Below are 21,034 nucleotides of genomic sequence, written 5' to 3'. Positions count from 1 at the left end.
GCCAGAATGTATACACAAAGAGATTGATAATAAATGAAGTAGGAAACTAACAGATAGGATTTGATAACAAAACCGATCCAACCAGAATCACAATATTATGTAATATAGAGATTTTAAGTTCGAGTGTTGGTTTTATTTATTTATTGAGATTCAGTTGTTTTGATTCTTATTAGTAAATCTCAACATTTATTCTCCATTGTATCCACTGATATAAATGGCTTGCTAGTTGCTACTATAAGTCTATAACCTGGTATCCTCTACAAATTCTTGTTATTATGTGGTTTACTAGGTTGTTGATTTTTCTATATAATTTGATTAGGACTTAGGATTTTGCTTGATTTTAATTGGTTGTTATGTGAATTGTGATGTAGATAAATGGGAAATGATGGTAATGAATCTGGATATGATTCATCATGTCCTCCTTCAACACCTTCTAGTGTTTCTCCTTCCCCCACACCAAATATGCAAGCTCCACCACCTCCTCCCTCAAAATGTCGACCACCCTTGCACCCATCTTCATCACAAAGAAAGGCTTTTGAACTGAAAACACCATCTCAAGTTGGTGAAGACACTGAAAGTGACCCAAGTCAGGGCATTTCGAAGTCTCGTAAAAGTAGAAAACGCACATCTCCTGTGTGGGATCATTTTAATCCATTTGATGTGGATGGAGAAGCAAAGGCACAATGTATTCACTGTGACAAGATATTGTCGGCCAACACCACTAATGGGACTTCCCACCTTAAGGATCACTTGACTCGAAGATGCTCTAAAAAGAACTTGAAGGTTGATATCCGCCAAAAGCTATTGAATGTTAGCCGAAAATCTAATGGAACATGTTCTATTGGTGCAACTAATTTTAACCAAGAAGTGTCTAGGAAGGAGTTGGCTAATATGGTCATCATGCATGAGTACCCGTTGGCTATTGTGGATCATGTTGGTTTTAGAAGATTTGTAAGTAGCTTGAATCCAAGCTTCAAGATCATATCACGTCCTACCTTGAGATCTGATATAATGAAGATGTTTGCAAGTGAGAAGGGAGGGTTAAAAAAGCTTTTGGAAAATGCGGAATCTAAAATTGCAATAACAACGGACATGTGGACTGCATCAAATCAGAAAAAGGGGTACATGGCTGTTACCGCACATTATATAGATCAATATTGGGTTTTACGTAACAAAACTCTCAGGTATACTTCATTCCTTGCTTTTTTTTGTTCTGAACTTCTAATACTCCTATTTTTCTGTTTTAATGATGGTGTTTTGCTACTTTAATGCTGCTATTGTTACTGTTTTAGAGCTGTTGTTGCTGTTTTTTGTTACAATGATGCTATTCTTCTGTTTTAACCTTTTAATGTTGCTATTCTTCTGTTGTAATGCTGCTGTAGTGCTGTTTTTGCTATTTTAATGCAGCTGTTGTTGATGTTTTAGGGCTGTTTTTGCTGTTTTTTTGTTACAATGCTGCTATTCTTCTGTTGTAATGCTGTTGTAGTGCTGTTTTTGCTATTTTAACGTTGTTGTTGTTGCTGTTTTAGAGCTGTTTTTGCTGTTTTTTTGTTACAATGATGCTATTTTTCTGTTTTAACTTTTAATACTCCTATTTTTGGGCTTTAATGCTACTGTTTTGCTATGTTAATGCTGCTGTTTGTCTCTTTTAATGCTACTTGTCTGAGTGGTTTTTTTTTTAATGAAATAGGTTTGCTTATGTACCTTGTCCACACACAAAAGACTCACTAGCGCAAGTTCTCCTGGATACATTGAATGTTTATAATATTGCTGAAAAGATTTCATCTGTGGTAGTTGATAACTGTACTACAAATGATGCTATGATGGATGTTTTGAAAGTAAGGCTTAGTGAAGATTCTTTGATTTTAAATGGTAGATTTGTGCATATGAGATATAGTGCACATATCTTGAATCTAATTGTGCAAGATGTATTAGATGTCATTGGTGAAGGAATTGAAAGAGTTCGAGATTATGTTGCTTTTTGGTCATGAACCCCTAAAAGAAGAGAGGTACTGGAATATAGAGCTAAAATATCCAACATTACAAAAGATTGCCAAAGACTTACTAGCAATATGGATGTTGGTGGAGATGAGGGAGATGATAAGTGGAGTAAAATGAAGAAAACAAAAAAGAGGAAGGTTAATGTGAAGTCAGAATTGGACCATTATTTAGAGGAAGATGCCTTGCCGGAGAGTGGTGGATTTGAAATATTGAGGTACTGGAATATAGAGCTAAAATATCCAACATTACAAAAGATTGCCAAAGACTTACTAGCAATTCCAGCATCTACTGTCGCATCGGAGAGCGCATTTAGTATGGGAGGAAGAGTTATTAGCCCTCATCGTTCCCGACTTGCAGCTAATACAGTGGAAGCTTTAATGTGCATGCAAAATTGGATACTTGGAGAGTACTCAGGTAACATTTTATTCTTTTAATGTTTGATGTATTTGTTACTTTGACATAGGTAAAATCAATGCAAAATCTTATGTATTTGTTTAGATACTTCTTTGGACAATGCTCAAGCATGTTCTACAATACTGGATGATTTTGATACAGTGGATGATGATGCAAGTGGTAGTGCAGGGAGTGAAGTTGTTGATATAGACTCGGTAATAATTTTATATACTAAGTTCCTACTTCCTAACTTATTACTTTTCTAAATATTATTCTTATCTTAATCATTTGTTTGTTTAATTATTGGTAGGGAGATGAAGATGAAAATATATGATGATTATGCAAGTGGTAGACTTGTAGTGGAGGCCCTTGTTTGCTGTTGCTACTGCTATACATGGATGTGATCTTGTTCTGCTGCTGCTGTGATTATTGGTGGTGTTTTGCTGATGCAGTGCTGCTGTATTGTTGTTCTGCTGTTGTACATGGTTGTGTTGTTGTACTACTCTGCTGTGTTGTAGCCTACTGTATTGTTATGTTGCTATTGGTTTTATAATCTGACTTTTATAATGAATTAAGATATTGCCATATGTTGGCTAAACTTTATTTGACTCCTTAATTATTTGATGTTGTTGAACTTTGTGTCGGTGTATTTTAATTAATTGAAGTTTGGATTTGGATTTAATTATTTGATGTTATTGATATTTAATATTATTTTGATTTTAGCATAGTTCATCCGATTATCACCCGATCCATCCGTTTCACCGTGGGTGATGGATGGATGGATTCGGGTGGATGTTTGACCGGGTGATGGATGGATCGGGTGGGGTGGATGGAGGCGGGTGATGGATGCGGGTGATGATCCACCCGCCCCGAACCCGATCCATTTCCATCCCTACATATAATCAAGAATTCGCCACACATTAATACCACATACAATAACAAAAAAAAAATACACAGCATTCTCATTACAGAGACACACTTAAATTCAAACTCAAATAAATTTTTCTATAATACAATCTCAATTACAAACACAAACTTCAAACCAAAAAAAAAAAAATCAGTTCTCTTCATAGATTGAAGCTTAACGACATTTTCAAATTTGCGGATATTTTACTGTTAATCAGGTTCGCAATTTGTTATTGAAAATAAAAGTATGTGTAATGTTCTATGTTCAGTAAGTCTTAAGAATATGTAATATGTTCAAGTAAATTTAAACTCAAATTACAAGAAAACTTAAGAACATGTGCTGTGTTAGAATTTTTTTTGAAAAATTAAACTCGTATTACAGTTTATTCAAAATTTCATTCAAATGTAGTTGAAATTCAAATTAAAATTACATCAGAAATTGTCGAAAAAAAAATCAAATTTCGTCAAAAAATTTCTTCAAATTTGTGCCCAAATAAAAAAAAAAAATTGAGACAGAATACTTCAACACGAAAATTTTGTGCCCAGATATTAAAAAAGTATCTGAGAAAAAAAATACTTCAACCCATATATTAAAATCAAAAATTTGGACCCATAATTGAATTTCAACTCATCAACTCGATATTCAAAAATTCCTTATCGACGACATGAAGAGCATCGCCATAACAGCCAAAGCTAGCTCAAATGATGACGAAATCATAATCAAAGGTTTTAGGAGAGTGAACTCGGCGAAAACTCATTGAGAAACTCAATGCTTCTCTTCGAAGTCCGATCCACAAAACCGAAGATTGAGAGGTTTACCTAAGAATGAGGAGAAATCGAGTGTGTGGTTTGATTCGGGGAAAATTGAGGAAAATGATAAAACGGAGAGAAAAAGTAACGACTGTATTGTTTTATTAAATAGAAAGGGAAAAAGAATTGTGTGAAATTGAGAGATGAGTTTGGGAATTTGGAGAGTAGCTAAGAACTTAAGAGAGAAAAAGGACTGCATTAGTTTTGTCTCTTTTTGTCATGGTTCATGGGGTTGTTTAGAGCTTTAATAAACAAATATTAGTTAGAGATGCAATTTTATTACTTATACTTATTTATTAATGTGTTTTTAAATACTATTGGTAAATATTGCAATATTTCTTATTCATAAAATGCAAGTGAAATTAAATAATACGGTTTTTTGTTTGTTTTACTACTGAGTAATAGTTATCCCAAAAATATCGCCGCACGCATAGCGTGCATAAAAAGCGAGTTTATTAATAACGCAATGTGGATTATGTTAGATTTACTAAAGAAGGAGGGAGTATGTACATTTGTCGTAACTCGTATTAAAACTTAAGATGTTCATGAGATTGTAATGTGGTTGACACAATGTATTCTTATTTCTTAAGGATGCTCTTTCGACTTTAAAAAAGTTTCTTGGAAATTTGAGTACAGATAAGTCCACTCCATATATACAGGTACATTTAATTCAGAAATTAAGTTGAAGAATGCACTTTGACACTTCCACTGCTCACCACCATGAGAAAAGTTAATTAGCTAGGGATGACAAGTTCTCAAGGGTGTATTGAAAAGGAGGTTAGTACATTTAACCATTGGGTCAGCCATCTATTATTAAAAGTAGACAATAAGTCTAAACCAACATTTGGTCAGAAAAATAATTTCAATAAGTCTAAAGTGTCTTCTAGCAAAAATGTGGAGGATAGCAGGATATTGGAGATTCACACCATGTTCGGAGTTCGAGAGGTGGCGAAACATGAGAAATATTTGTATCTTTTGATGTTGATAAGTAGATTAAAGTAAAAAAGACTTTGCAGTACTTAAAGAGAAAGTGTGGAAGAAATTACAGGGATGGAAGGAGAAATTGTTATCTAGAGCAGGGAACGAAGTGCTTCTTAAAGTGGTAATTCAATCAATTCCAACTTATATGATGACTTTGTTTTTTAATCCTGATGGTATACTTGATGAAATAAACTCTTTGTGTGCTCGTTTTTGGTTGGGGGGGGGGGAATGCATTGAGTTAGTTGGGAAAAGCGGTGTTTGTCGAAGTCTTGTGGTGGGATGGGTTTTCGAGATTTGAAGACTTTTAATCAAACGTTGTTGGCCAAACAAGGGTGGATGTTGATGTGTGATACCAGGAGTTTAGCTCACCAAGTAATGCAAGCCCACTATTTTAAGAATGACAGCTTCTTAGATGTAAGAAGAGGTTATGATCCTAGCTTTGTGTGTCAAAGTACTTGGGGTGCAATGTCTTTGCTTCTTGAGGGGTTAAAGTGGAGGGTTGAAAATCTGGTTAATATTCAAGCATGGTATATGGCTTGGTTGATGAAGACATGATTTGGATGGTCCTAACACCGAATGTGGAGAGTTCAGGCGACCTTATTGTATCAGACTTGATAAGCAAGGATTGATGTTGGAATGAGGAGCCTTTGGCTCAACATCTCATGGAAGAGGATGTCTTGTTGGTTAGAGAGATTTCATTAAGTGAAAGAAAACCTTTGGATGTTCCATATTGGTGGCCACCAAGAGATGGAATTTATACCGCCAAATCAAGTAATTGGCTTGACATGCATGTTAGGCCACTTACAAGGGTGGATGAATCGTCTTGGAGGGAGAAATAGCGATGCATGGTCGATCATATGAAATTTGGGAGGGCCACCAAAGCTCTGTCATTTTCTTTGGAGGTCTTGTATTGGTTCTCTTGATACAAAAGGTAGGTTGTACGATAGACACATTGTTGAGGATGGGTCATGTTTTCATTGTAAGGGTGCAAAATTAGTCGATAATCCATGCTATGTTTGGGTGCTCTGTTGTCGATCCTATTTGGAAATCGTCTCCTTTTCAACAACTTATTTGGATTATACGTCATCATCCTTTGTGGAGATCTTCATTTGGATGGATCCAAAGTTGGATCGACCGGATTTATTAACTTTTGCAAGCCTTCTGTGGGCTGCTTGGTCTTTTCAAAATTCAGTTGTTCATGGTGAACCTTGGAACAATTCACATGTTGGTGCTTATGGGTTTTTGCGTTTAGTTAATGATTACAAAGCCTGTTTTCTCTCGATATGGTGGTGCTTCATCCGTCCTTTTCTTGGTCTTCTTGGGTTCCTCCCTAAGTCGGCCATGTTCGAGTGAATATCAGCGCTACTCTTATGGATGATGCAGGGGTGGGTTTGGGTGGTGTGCTTCGTGATGCACAAGGTGTAGTGTGTGTTGTGGTTGTGCGCCAAGTTCGCACTCACTAGACAACATCAATGGCTGCAAAATTTGCTCTTCAAATAGCGCAGAGGTTGGGTTATGATAATCACTAGTGGAAAAACTCCCATCTGATGCGGTCAAAATCGGGCTTACGGATGCGGTTTTGGTCTGCATCAAATGGGTGTGCAGCAACTTTGAGAAATAATCTGATGCGGTTTTGAATAGGACCGCATCAGAAAGTACGAATAGGGTTTTTAAAAAAATGACAACAACAAGCTCATATCAACAACAACAGCAGTACTAGAAAACAACCAAAACCTAACCAAAGCATTGAGACAAATTAATAGGACGAATTAATCAATAAACAAGGGGAATTTACAATAATTAAACATTAAAAAAAAAATTAAAATTCAAAAAAACCAGATCTGCAAACTAAATGAAAGAACAAATATTATACAAATAAAAAATAAACTATATTATACAAATTAAAAATGAATTTCGACGATGTCTTGGATGATGCAAACAAAAACCAGATCTGAATTCGACGAGCACGACGATACGAGGGAGGGCGAGGGATAAATTCGACGAGCATGACGAGAACGACGATGAATTCGACAAGAAGGGAGAGGAGGTGTTCGTTGCTGCGGTGTTCGTTGAGGTCGTGGTTTGAATTCGACGAGAACGGAGAGGAGGTGTTCTTTACTGCTTTAGATTAACGATTAGGGTTGAGTGTTTGAGTGAGGAGAGAGAGAGAGGAGGGCGTCGTGGTTTGAGAGAGAGGAGGGAGTGTCGTGGTTTGAGTGAGGAGAGGAGAGGGGAGAGGGAGGGATGAGGGTTTGAGAGGGCAGGAAATGGGATGGGGTAGAAGGGGTTATAAGGGAAAGAAATGGGCAGTAGAGTAATGGGCCAGGCCAGCGCATCTTCGGTTTTCTTTTTTAAAAAATTGAGAAAATCTGATGCGGTTCTAAGAACCGCATAAGATTTCAACAAAATCGCATCAATTTTTTAATCTGATGCGGTCCAGAAGAGGACCGCATCAGATTTCTTCCCAACTTTCCTTCCTATTTTTTTAATGGATTTTTTGATGCGGTTTTGTAAAAACCGCATTTGTTACTAAGTGACATTGGATTTTTTCACTAGTGAATATGGAGTTGGAGTCGTATGCCTTGAATCTTGTAAAGGCTATTCAAGACAAGATGTTTGGGAGGGCTCCTATTGATTGATGCATGAATATATTAGTCTTTTGGGGGATTGTAGCTCGATGTATGCCTTCAAATGGCTATGAACACTAGTGGAAAAATGAAGAAGGGTTGCGCTGAAAAAGGCTTGTAGGGCTGCGCTTTTTGACAGCAGCCCTTTCAATATCAGCCCTTCACTTTTTAAGTAAGGCCGCGCTAAGGAAGGGCTGCGCTTTTTAGGTAAAAGCGCAGCCCTCCAAGCTTAGAAGGGGTCTCAAGGGAAGTATTTGACTAAATTAACTCATATGTAGGGATGGATACAAACAATACAGTTTGCGAATAGTTTGGAGTCGATTAAATAAAAGTTTGGTCTGAACTCGTTTACTTTGTTAATAAGCTAAGTCTGAACTTAGAATTATTGTTTAAATATTAAATGAGCCAAACTCATACAAAAATGTGTCCTGCTCAAAAACTAGTGAGCTCATTCAGTTAAGAAGTAAATTACATTGTTTATAAGATTGTTCCGTAATTGCTCGACCATGGCTCAAATGATTTATTGAATGACAAAGATAATAGGACCAACACAACTTGTCCATGCAGGACCCCTAATTTTTAAAGTTGATTAATAACAAAATTAAGAGCTTATAGTGCTTATTTTTGGCACATGTCTTTTTGCAAGTTGAGTTTGTTACTTGAATCATTCTTATCAAACCAAATCAAACCAAGCTTGATTTCTAAGAGGTGAGTTTGAATTTGAGTTAAAAAAAACTATAAAGTTGATCGAACCCAAACTAAGTCATATCAGTAGAATTGATGGCTTTGATTTCATTTCTACTTTGGTGTATTTTTACATCGGCTATATTCTTCTAAGGGGGAGTATTCAATCAAGTCAGGGTACTGGTTCTTGAAAATAAGGGACCTTAAAAAGATAGGAACCAAAAATTCTGGATGGAATTCTGAAACTCAAAATTTGGCCAAAACGGAAATTTTTCTATTGGAAGTTATATGATGGTGCTCTAGCCACCAGAGTTAACCTTAGGAAAAGGAAAATCCTAAGCAAGAGTCTTTGTCCACTCTGTGGGTCAAACAAAGAATCTGAAACTCACCTGTTTAAGGAATGTGAATTTTCTGTGAGAGTATAGAAGTGTTCAAATCTAGGTATTGTTGGAACATTTATAGTGTAATGGGTTTACAAGCTCATATGATCATTTACTAGAAGAGGAGGAGGTCTAGTATGTTAAGATTAGATAACGCAAATTCAAGAGGAAAAACCAAGCAAAACGGAAGGTTAGTTGCGGGTCGCAACACGTGTCGCAGGTCTTGACCGGTGCTTTGTCGCAACTCGCGATCTGTATTGCGAGTCGCGACGGGTATCACAGGTCGCAACTGATGCTTTGTCGCAACTCACGATCGGTATTGCGAGTTGCGACGGGTGTTCTGTTTATAACCGTTGTATTGTGTACGTTATCCGTTTAATGACTATTGGAATTCTTAATCTGAGGATTAAAGGTTCTTAATCAGTGATTAAAGGGGAGGTTATGACAATAACAACTCTAATATGTGAAGGTGATATATATATATATATATATATGACCTTTGGATTCTTATGAGGAGAGAGAAAAAAACCAGTTTTTCATATTCGAATCTACTTGCTTTGCTTGAGAGAAACTTTGCTAATTTCTCTTAAGTGTTCTTCACAAACTCTAAACACAAAGTTCTTGTTGATTCACATAGAAGATCATCTTGTGAATTGTTTTCTCCATTGTATCTCATTAGTTATTTCGTGTTAACCCGATGATCCTAGAGGGGCGAAATTAAACTAATAGGAAATCGTAGTTTCCATACCTTGGAGTGGTATATCCGGTTCCCTTGTTGTTCACACATAACAATCTATTAGTTTAATTTCCTTTCTTTTCGGATATGGCTCAATTACTCAAGGACATGACTATGAACTTCCTAAAGTTGGATAAGTTTGAGGTGGTAGGTTATCGAAGATGGCAAAAGAAGATGCACTTCTTGTTGAGTACATTGAATGTGGTCTATGTTCTTTCAACACCCATGCCACCATTCCCAAAAGATGGAGAGGAAGAGTCCATTAAGAATACAAGGAAGAGAACAAAAGTGGGAGAATGATGACTACATTTGCCTATGTCACATTCTCAACTCTCTAACCGACCCTATGTTCGATCTTTACCAAAACGTGGAGAGTGCAAAGGAACTTTGGGATGCTCTTGAGGCCAAGTATATTTCGGAAGATGCTTCAAGTATAAAATTTCTTGTTTGTAATTTTAATTCATTTAAAATGACTAATGATCGGCCTATTGTAGAGAAATTTCATGAAGTTCATCATATTTTGAACCAAATAAGATCACATGGTATGGTGATGGATGAGGCGATTGCGGTTGCCTCAATCATCGATAATTTACCACACTCTTGGAGAGATATTAAGCATTCCTTGAAACATAGGAAGGAATATATGTCCATTGAGCAATTAGGAACTCATCTTCGTATTGAAGGGGGTATCCGAGCACAGGATGGGGTTAAGGATACTACTACTATTATTCCTATGTCTACCATGAATATGGTAGAGGTTGGTGGGTCTAGTAAGACCAAGAAATCCAACAATAATAACTCTAAAACCAATTTTGCAAACAAGAAGAGGAAGACTCTCACTTGTTGGGTATGCAATGGTCCTCATCTCAAGAGGGATTGTCCGTCTAAGAACAAGAAGAAGACAAAGAATGAACAATCTAGTGTAGTTCAAAACCAAGGTAAAATTACACATGAAAATGTAGTTGATGAAATGAATTTTGTGGCTATGATTTCTGAAATTATGTTGTGTCAGGTTGATGATTCTTGGTGGATAGATTCGGGAGCCTCTAGACATGTGTGCAATAATAAGATTCTTCAAGTCTTTGAAAGATTTGGATGATGGTCCAATCTTGTATATGGGGAATGATTCACGGTAAAGGCTAAGGCATAGGCCAAGTAGAATTGTTGTTACCTTTGGGTTAGACTTTAACTCTCTGGGATGTTGTTTATGTATCGGAAGTTAGGAAGAATCTTGTGTCGGGAAGTCTTTCATAAGTTTGGTTTTAAAGTTGTATTTGAGTCGGATAATTTTATTATTTCCAAGGGTGGTATTTTGTTGGACAAGGTTTTTTTGTAATGGAATGTTTAAATTTAGTATTATAATAAATTGTACTAGTTCTATTTACATGCTTGATGTTTCTTCTCTATGGCACAATCGTTTATGTCATGTGAATTATCGTAGATTATATGACATGTCTAAAATGGGTTAATACCCCCTTTCGATTTAAAGTTAGAGAAGTGTAACATTGCTGCTAAATAAAATTACAAAAATCCTTATTTCTAGTGTGACTAGACAAACGGTATTGCTTGAATTGGTGCATAGTGACTTGTGTGACTTTCATAGTTCACCTTCTTTAGGAAATAAAAAATATATTGTAACTTTTATTGATGATTTTTCAAGGTTTTGTTACATATATTTGTATTTACTAAAGATGAAGCACTAGAAAAGTTTAAGACTTTAAACGAAGTGGAACTTCAACTTAATAAAAGTTAAAAGACTTCGAACGGATAGGGGTGGTGAATATTATAATCCAAGTTATTTTAGTTCCATTGGTGTAATTCATGAAACAACGCCCCATACTCACCTCAAAGTAATGGTATAGCGGAAAGGAAAAATAGGGTCTAAAAGAAATGGTTAAACCATGCTTTCTAATTCGGGTCTTAATGACGGTTTTTGGGGTGATGCAATTTTAACTGCATGTTATATTTAAATCGAGTTCCTAATAAAAGGAATAAGACTACCCCTTATGAACTTTGGTGTAAAAAAAGCCTAATCTCAATTACCTTAAGGTAGGGGTTGTAGGGCAATTGTCAAATTGACGGAACCTAAAAGGAAAACTTTAGGTGAAAAAGGAATTGATTGCATTTTTATAGGCTATGCGGTACATAGCAAAGCCTATAGGTTTTATGTCATTGAGCCCAATGACTTTGTCTCTATTCATCCGTGATAGAGTCAAGGGATGCAATATTTGATGAGACTAGATTCTCATCGATTCCAAGACCAAAGGACATGATACCTAGTACTAGTTCCAATGTTGAGATGACATTATAATGATCATGATACTACAACACCGGAAATTAGGAAAAGTAAAAGAATTAGAAAAGAGAAATCTTTTGGACCGGATTTTCAACTATATTTAGTTGAAGGGTCAAGGGAGTCAATTTCGACTCAAATTTCATATTGTTACAATATGGAGGAGGATCCTAGGACCTTTGATGAGGCTATGAAGTCTCATGATTCTGCTTTCTGGAAAGAGGCAGTGAATGATGAAATGGATTCAATAATGGGATAATCAACTTGGATTTTAGCTAATTTACCTCCCGGTTGAAACCCTAGGTTGTAAATGGATTTTTGTAAGGAAAAAGAAAATCGATGGAACCATACTAAAACATAAGGCCCGGTTAGTGGTCCAAGGTTTTAGGCAAAGATATGGTATCGATTATTTTGACACTTATGCTCCAGTAGCTAGAATAGCTACTATTAGACTTTTGATAGCATTAGCTGCGATTCATGGTCTAGTAATTCACCAAATGGATGTAAAAACTGCTTTTCTTAATGGTGAATTGGAGGAGGAAGTGTACATGAATCAACCTGAAGGGTTTGTGGTAAAGGTCAAGAAACTAAAGTTTCAAATTAGTTAGATCTTTGTATGGTCTTAAACAAGCACCTAAGCAATGGCATCAAAAATTTGATGAAGTTGTGTTGTCTAGTGGGTTCAAAATAAATCAGTCCGATAAGTGTGTATATAGCAAATTTGATAATAACGGTAAAGGAGTTATAATTTGCTTATATGTTGATGATATGCTTATTTTTGGGACTGATTTGGAACAAGTGGAAAAGACCAAAGTTTTCCCTCTTCTAGCTTCTCCATGAAAGATTTGGGTGAAGCGGATGTTATTCTAGGTATTAGAATAATAGAGGGAAAGGGTCTTTTCTTTATCACAATCTCATTAATTGAGAAAGTGGTCAAGAGGTATAATGAGTCAAATTCGACTCATTTTGCTACTCCTATGGATCCTAGTATTCACTTGGTTCCGAGTAGTGGTATCTTATTCAATTGGAGTATGCAAGCTTAATTGGAAGCTTGATGTATGCTATGACTAGCACTCGGCCGGATATAGCTTTGCTATTGGCAAGCTCAGTAGGTATACTAGTAATCCTAGTTGTTGCATTGGCAAGCATTGAGAAGAGTGTTAAGGTATTGAATAAGACCTTGATTATGTCATAATACAAAAGAGAACCTTCTATTTAGAAGGTTACTCGGATGCTAGTTGGATTTCAATAAGGAAGATTATTCATCCACTAGTGGTGTTGTGTTTTTTCTTGGAGGAGGTGCTATTTCATGGGCATCCAAGAAGCAAACATGTATAACAATTCACTATGGATCGGAATTCATTGCTTTGGCTTCTTGTTGCCAAGAAGGGAATGGCTAAGAATGTGTTGAGTGAGGTGATTTTGGGTAAACCTATGTCACCTCTTGCTTCATTGTGATAGTGCATCAACCATAGCAAAGCTAATAGTGAAGTCTATAATGGCAAGTAAAGGCACATTGGAGTTAGACATAGCTATGTGCATGAAATGATAAGGAATAGTTGTATAACTATTAATTTTTTCGGTCTAGTTTGAACTTGGCGGATACGTTTACTAAACCGTTGTCAAGGAACTAGTGAACAAAATGAACAAAGGGATGGGTCTTAAGCCTATTGACAACCTATGGTGAAGGAAAACTCTATTTGACGTCTAATACAACTTAGATCTCAAATTCAAAGAGGATAGTATTTTCTCTAGAAGGTGGGGAGCACTTGTTTAACACATTCCAAGGTTAGTGTTTGTTGCTACAATGCTAAGAGGTTGAATTTATTCTTAATAAATCTTTGATAATATGCTCAGTTGTAGGAGCATGTTCGTAAAGATTTACCTATATAAGCTACAGGTTTGGCCGCTTCACCAAGTCTAAGGCTTGACTTGGAACGCTTATGAATGGATATGGACACCAAGGCTTCATAGGTGTCGGAGGTTAACAACTTAGTGTATGTTTATGTGTATTAGTATCTTCAATAATTTATGGTGGTCGGTTATATGATTCAAAGCTTTGTATATCATTATGATCGAAATTATTGTAAAGGTACTTTTACTAAGTGGGGATTCAATCGTAAGATATTTCCATGATACATGAGCATGTTTTGTTTGTGATTTATAGCAAGTTGAAAACTTTTCAACATTACCCTATAAATGGCAGGAGGATTGTTGGAACATTTATAGTGTAATGGGTTTACAAGCTCATATGATCATATACTAGAAGAGGAGGAGGTCTAGTAAGTTATGATTAGAGTATGCAAATTCACGAGGAAAAACTAAGAAAAACAGAAGGTTGGTCGAGGGTGGTGACCTGGGGGCCGTCGCGAGTTGCGGTTCGCGACCGGTGCTTTGTCGCGACTCGCGATCTGTATCGCGAGTCGCGACGGGTGTTCTGTTTTGGGACGTGAAAAGGTGCATGAACGGTTTATAACTGTTGCATTGTGTACGTTCGTTATCCGTCTAATGACTATTAGGATTCTTAATCTGAGGATTAAAGGTTCTTAATCAGTGATTAAAAGGGGAGGGGAGTTATGATTATAACAACTCTAATCTATGAAGGTGATATATATATATATATATATATATATATATTCTTATGAGGAGAGAGAAAAAATCAGTTTTTCATATTCGAATCTACTTGCTTTGCTTGAGAGAAACTTTGCTAATTTTTCTTAAGTGTTCTTCACAAATTCTAAACACAAATTTCTTGTTGATTCACATAGAAGATCATCTTGTGAATTGTTTTCTCCATTGTCTCTCATTAGTTATTTCGTGTTAACCCCTTGATCCTAGAGGGGCGAAATTAAATTAATAGAAAAAGCGTAGTTTCCGTGCCTTGGAGTGGTATATCTGATTCCCTCGTTGTTCACACATAACAGGTACTAATGCGAATCAACCAAAGGGGAAAAGAATAAGGGAGTGGTCGAGAAATTGGATGTGGTTTCTGATGAATACAAAAGATGAGGAGGTTAGCAAGGTCTTTGAATTCTTGGCCATACTTTAGAGTCCGTGGATAATGAGAAACAAGAGAGTCTTTAACCCTTCTGAACCATTAAGACCCACAACCATCTTTGACTGGATAAGAAAATGGAAAGAAAAAGGGTGGAAGGCTAGGAACAAGGACTCAATCAAATATGAAAATGAGGAAAAGGGAGGTGTAAAAAAGATAAGTTCTGAAGCAAATCAAACTGCTTGGAAAACAACTGGAAGCAAGAAATGCAAGGAAATGAGCTGATGGTGGACGGAGCTTGGAACCCTAAAGAGGACAACGAGGAAGGACAAGACGTGGCCTTTGGATGGGTGTTAGGGGTTAAAGGAGAGATCATAGCTCAAGGTACGAATAAAATATGCGCCAAGTCCCTGAATCAAGTGGAAGCGTATGCTCTCCTTTATGGGTTAATTGAAGTGCAGAAGAAAGGAATTCAAGTACTGGAGATATGGTCGGACTCGAAGAATATAGTCGAAGGCTGCTCAACTCCCCTCAACACGGAGGTTGACTTCAGAACCATCATTATGGATATCCTTTTCCTATTAGATAAATTTTCTTCAGATTTTTACTTCATGTCCCTAGACAAAAGGTAAAGATTGCTCACCGTCTTACTACTGAAGCAAGGAAAGAGTAACTTACTTTTATATGTATTAATCATTATCAAAAATAATAAAATTGATGGAAATAATCCCATCTTTTGTCGATCACTTCAAAACAGTCCCACTTTTGAAAAATCTGGAGACAATCCCAAATTTGCTTATATATGTCTATCCAAAATGGTGATGACCTATTAGTAACCTGTAAATACAAATTCAAAATCCCAATTGTATAATTAAGAATTAATTTAATACGATTTAAAACCAAATTCTTAATTAAGTACCTAAACTTAATCATAAATTTAAAAGAAAAAAAGAAAAAAAATACCGAACCACTACAACTCCCCTTTCACTAGCATTCCCACCCTTCGAAATCCCCCCTTTCTTCCCTAACCCTGCCACCACCAGCTACCCTCTCCCTAAGTCTCTAGTTCTTCCCCCATATCCCCCTTCCACTAGTCACCCACCCAAGCCATCAGCTGCCAACCTCACAAAATAAACCTCATCCCCTTCCACTAGACCCCACTCCTGAAACCACCACCCCTATAATTCCACCGTCCCCTACCCTCAAAACAGACCACCCCACCCTCGTAACAACCCCTCTCGGCAAAACCATCCCCCAAAATCACCCCCCTGAATATAACCCCTCTACAAAACCACCTCGTCCCCGAAATCACTCCTTTTACCTTAAAAAATGACCCCCACCCACTGAAATACCACCCTAATTTCGGGGGTAAGGATGGGATCCTTTTCGGAGGGTCGGGGAGCTACTGCTGGGGTTTTGTCGGGGCAGGTGGAAGGGGAGGTGGTGGGTTTGGAGGCTGCTGGAGTTAGGATTAGGGTCTTTTAGTTTTATTTAATTGAAAGGCTCAGCACTTTTTTAACTGGTTAACCAGGTCAATGATCAAAATAGCTTAGTTTGAGAAGACATGGGTCATAGTCGGAAATATTGCTAGATTTTTGAAAGATGGAATGATATACTTTGAGCAGATAGGGAAAATGTGCAATTATTTTCATCAATTTTCCAATCTCAAAAGGATAATATCACTTCTTATTTTAATTGGCTGAAATATAGCCATTATAAGTAGAATCTCACACTTTTTTCGAGGTAAGTAAGTAAAACTCATATTTTATCGAACAAATTTACATCCTATAACTGCTAGCACAGCAGCGACAACCAGAACTATACAACAGTCTCACACTTTTAACTTATGAGCATTATAGAGGTTTTTGGGAAGAAGGGAAAAAAAATATGATATTCATGTATTAAAAAAGGATATTTGGAGAGTAAGAAATATACATTGATGCATATGTTTATAATTTGAGGAAATAATATTTACTAAAAATGTTTGTAAGAAATCAAAATTTTATGTCTAATTTTTTATGTACCACTTGTGTGTCACTTTATTTTATTAGTTGGTAATATTACTATGTCTCACTAATTTTAATAAAAATTTCAAAAAATATGTTACAATCAACCAATTAAAACAATTAGACCTCATGAGTTTCTTATTTCGAATTATCATATTTGTTCAATACCTTTAAGTTTTAAATGACCATTTTTGGTTTATGGTTCCTTTTTAAGGTTGGGTTAGGTATTTTTTAAAAAAATAAATAAATTATGGCTTAACTATGGGTTACGTAAAGAACTTCCAACTTATCATCCTTATAATTATTTCAACTAAAATCTAACAATTAAAAATTGAAAACTATTTTTTTTTCTAATAATTGTAAACATTAAATTAAAAAAACCGAATCAAGATGATATATCTCTAAAACTTTTTGGTTGCCTTGTGCCCTTTTGTCCTGATTAATGAATATATATTTAGGATAAGTGTCTAGCAAATATGATTAGGAAAAAACTAAATAGGAGCAACTTGTTGGAGTGTCGTCTGTTGTCTTTTTATTCAAACAATTAATTATAGAGACAGTAAATATAGATTGTTCGTCAAATCTGTCAATAACCAACAATTGATTATCAAGTAATAACAAATTGGGATATTGTGATGTGCTATCAGTTTTAAATGAAATAGAAGTGCCTCCTTGATCATGGATACTAGTATAATTAGCATGTAGATGGTGAAATTATGAATATATGATTATATTATTTTCATGAAATATATGTCTTGCCAGTCTTCATGAATTAATTGTTTATGATATAAAGAAAATTTACATCAATTGAAATTGAAGTACAACCTAGAGATAGAACAAATTCATCTAAACAATAAAAGAAAAGTAAAAGAACATTAAAACGAGCTTGACTAGCTCTTACAACGCATAGAAAGTAAAACCAACAAGAAGTTACAAACCATCTCACCACCTTACCAGTCTGAAATTCTACGTAGAGGAGACTGTGGAAAGAAATCACATATGGAACTTTTCTTGGGCGATTTTTTTATGGAGTTGATCCTTGTATCTTGCAGAGAAAATATTGACGTGTGATGGAAACTGTCGAGATGTTAAACTAAAACGATCTTCAATGATGGATTGCCAAATTTGTTCTTGTAGAACCAGAGGTTCACACAAGACGAGAATCCTACGACCTTTGAATTGAGATATCTTCATGTGATTCTAAAGATTGAACTACAGAGGAAGTCACTTTCTATGACTTCGTACCCTACGCAGATGGTATCTTCATTTTGCCTTAAAAGACAAAACCTCAATATTTATGGGGATCAAAACGTGCCCCAAATCAAATTGAATAGCCTCCTACAAGATTTATTTTTTTAATTGCAATGACTCCTAAAGCTATCACATGAACATAGGGTGATGTGAATTTATTTAACTCATCACCCGATAACGTGATATGAAGATCAACAACTGCAATCCTAAAGTAGAAGATCAAACACATTCCACAATAGATTCAAGTTCTAAAAGATCTTGTGAACAAGGATCTTGATAGAGATAAACACTGTTGTTATTTGCCACCACACAAGTACTTGATGTTACGCCTACTATCTTGGTTTGGCAAACTCCAAGATTGATTGTTCTTCATTTCCTAGAGCTCTCCTTATCTTAGAAAAGCCAGATACATTTAGTTCTTTGACAACATCATGATTGAGGAAGGTTAGATATAGCAACCCAATGCTGGCGTTCCTAATAATTCTAAAAAATGAAGCCATAGATGGATAGGTTAAACACCAAGCAAATTACCGCATACCATTTACCATTTATCTCCTCCAACACTAAAGAACATCCAAAAATAACCATAGAAAGAGAAATAACAAAACTTCGGACTTATTGAAATGATACTTATGCTAAGATGGGGGATAGTTTAATAAAATTGAACAACTAACCACTGGTTCTGAAACCACGCGCTGATGTTTGGATGCTTGTGTTGGAGCTGTTGTTATTGGAGCTTTGGTATTTGACTGACCAAAGTTCTTCTGGTCTACTTTACCGTTTAGCATCTTCATGAAATCACCTCTACAGTTCTGCATTTGTGCATGCTTAATAGAAAATTGGAGTATATATATGTAACACCCCCAAAATCCATACACGTCTATGACTACGTTGCATCGACTTTGGGAGTGTTACCGCCGCAGTGAAACGCAAGACTTATTGAAAAGAAATGTTAACTTAAATCATTGTCATGAAAACTGAACTGCAGTGGAATTAAAATGTAACTACAACTCAGGAACCATCACCCCTTTTTATTCAAACCACAAACTAGATAAATCATAATAGTCTTATAATGTTTAACTAAAACGATTTAAGGTTTCAAGACTAAGAACTATCCCCCGTATGCTCAACCTCATGCAGCAACACCTGCACACCTAGTCTGCTCCCTATTGTAGCATAAATGGTTCATCATAGGTCAACAAACAACACAATAACACACAATCAACTATGCTAAGTACATAGTAAAGCATTGAGTACATACTAAGCATAAATAAAGCAATAATGATCATTCCTAGACATCATACTAAAATAGCATTACATTCTTTACTTTTTATTTAGTGGCAGCGAATGGGCACCATCATCTTATTAGAATCATGCGGTCTACTTAATCCTTAACAGACAACTTGGTCTATTAGATGGAATGCAAATACGTTTCGTTCCGTCCCACATCCATCACCTTAGTATGCATACCCCAAAGATCGTACGGAACCTTCCGCCTACTTGAGTTATCAAAAATTATAAGGACACTACTGGTCGTCATAGTAGGCCTCCGTAGGAGTGTAGAACAAGTCTCACACTCCCCCCATTGTTCATCACTTGTAGGGAGTCCAACTACAAGTTTATTGCCAAAATCCTTTTTTAGTATTGTCCATTCATACCACATTAAACATAGAATCATTTAATGTTCGTTCTTAGAAACAATACGCAAATCTTTACTTCTTGTAACATCCTTGTTACACCATAGATCAAAGAATACAAATCCAATACTTTCATGCTTATGACACGATAGAATTATGCATAACAATGCCACATATCGATTTCCAATCATAATTATGTTACCAAACAATCTCAGCCATCACAATCGTTCCCTATCATGATTCTAGGTTCCAATAGAATAATTCATAACCTAACATGATACTAGTAATTGCAGCTGAACTGATACGCGCACGTACCTTGTAACGAAGAATCTTCGCTGCCTAATTAAACGTTCCGCTTATGAAATTGGGACCTAAACGATTAAGGAAGTACTGCAATGCTACATCCTTGATATTATTAACACATAACACCTGACTAACTATATCAACTTAATATTTTGGAGTATAAAAAGAACTAATCTTGTTGTTTATTAACTTTCTTTTCTTTCATAACTCTATTTAACTTAACGTATTTTAAGAACCAATAACAGTGAGCAAAGCTGATTTTAGTTAGTTTAATAACATAATACCTTTACCAACTCCATTTAAATCCTTATATCCAATACAACTAAAATCAGATTTGAATAACAAGGCTATTATAACATTCTAACTATAAATAATAATCTGATTTCTTAACTTTACACCTTACTTACCTACAAAACCCTAAATCAGATTTACAACTTAAATCAATTTTACAACTTAACCAATTAATAATTTACTCTGATTACAACTTAAATAAATTAAACTTAATTATAAGAAAACAGATTATACAATATTAAGTACTAAAATAAAATCATATTATATAAATATTTTTTTTTTTTCATACCACTTAGTATTGCCGGCGTCAAACACCGGCAATCGAACTCCGACGGCGACTAACCACGCACCACCACACTCGCGCACCGCACGCACGCATAACACACCACTCCCACACGCACCACGAGCCTCGACGTGCTTGCGCGACTCGCACACCACACTCGAGGTCTCGCCCTCACGCCTTCGAAGGCTTCGCACCCCTTCTCGCACCACCCCAATTTCACGAACTCGCCAGCACTCAAACCCTTTCCTTGGTTCGTACACACAACAGCAATCGCCACAGGTCTTGCTCGCTTACACAACACTCCTGTCGCACAACCCTCGGTTTCGTAGGCGCGACTTCGCACCCACAACCCTCGTCGCACGAATCGCTCGTACAACACGCACAACCTCGAACCGCGACCCTCGCACTCGACGCTCACACTCGCTCGCCTCGACCCTCACACTCGCTCGCACGCCTT

The sequence above is a fragment of the Beta vulgaris genome, chromosome 7 (genome assembly GCF_026745355.1).
Source record: "Beta vulgaris subsp. vulgaris cultivar EL10 chromosome 7, EL10.2, whole genome shotgun sequence".
In the NCBI taxonomy this organism is placed as follows: Eukaryota; Viridiplantae; Streptophyta; class Magnoliopsida; order Caryophyllales; family Amaranthaceae; genus Beta; species Beta vulgaris.
This window is presented reverse-complemented; position numbering follows the sequence as displayed.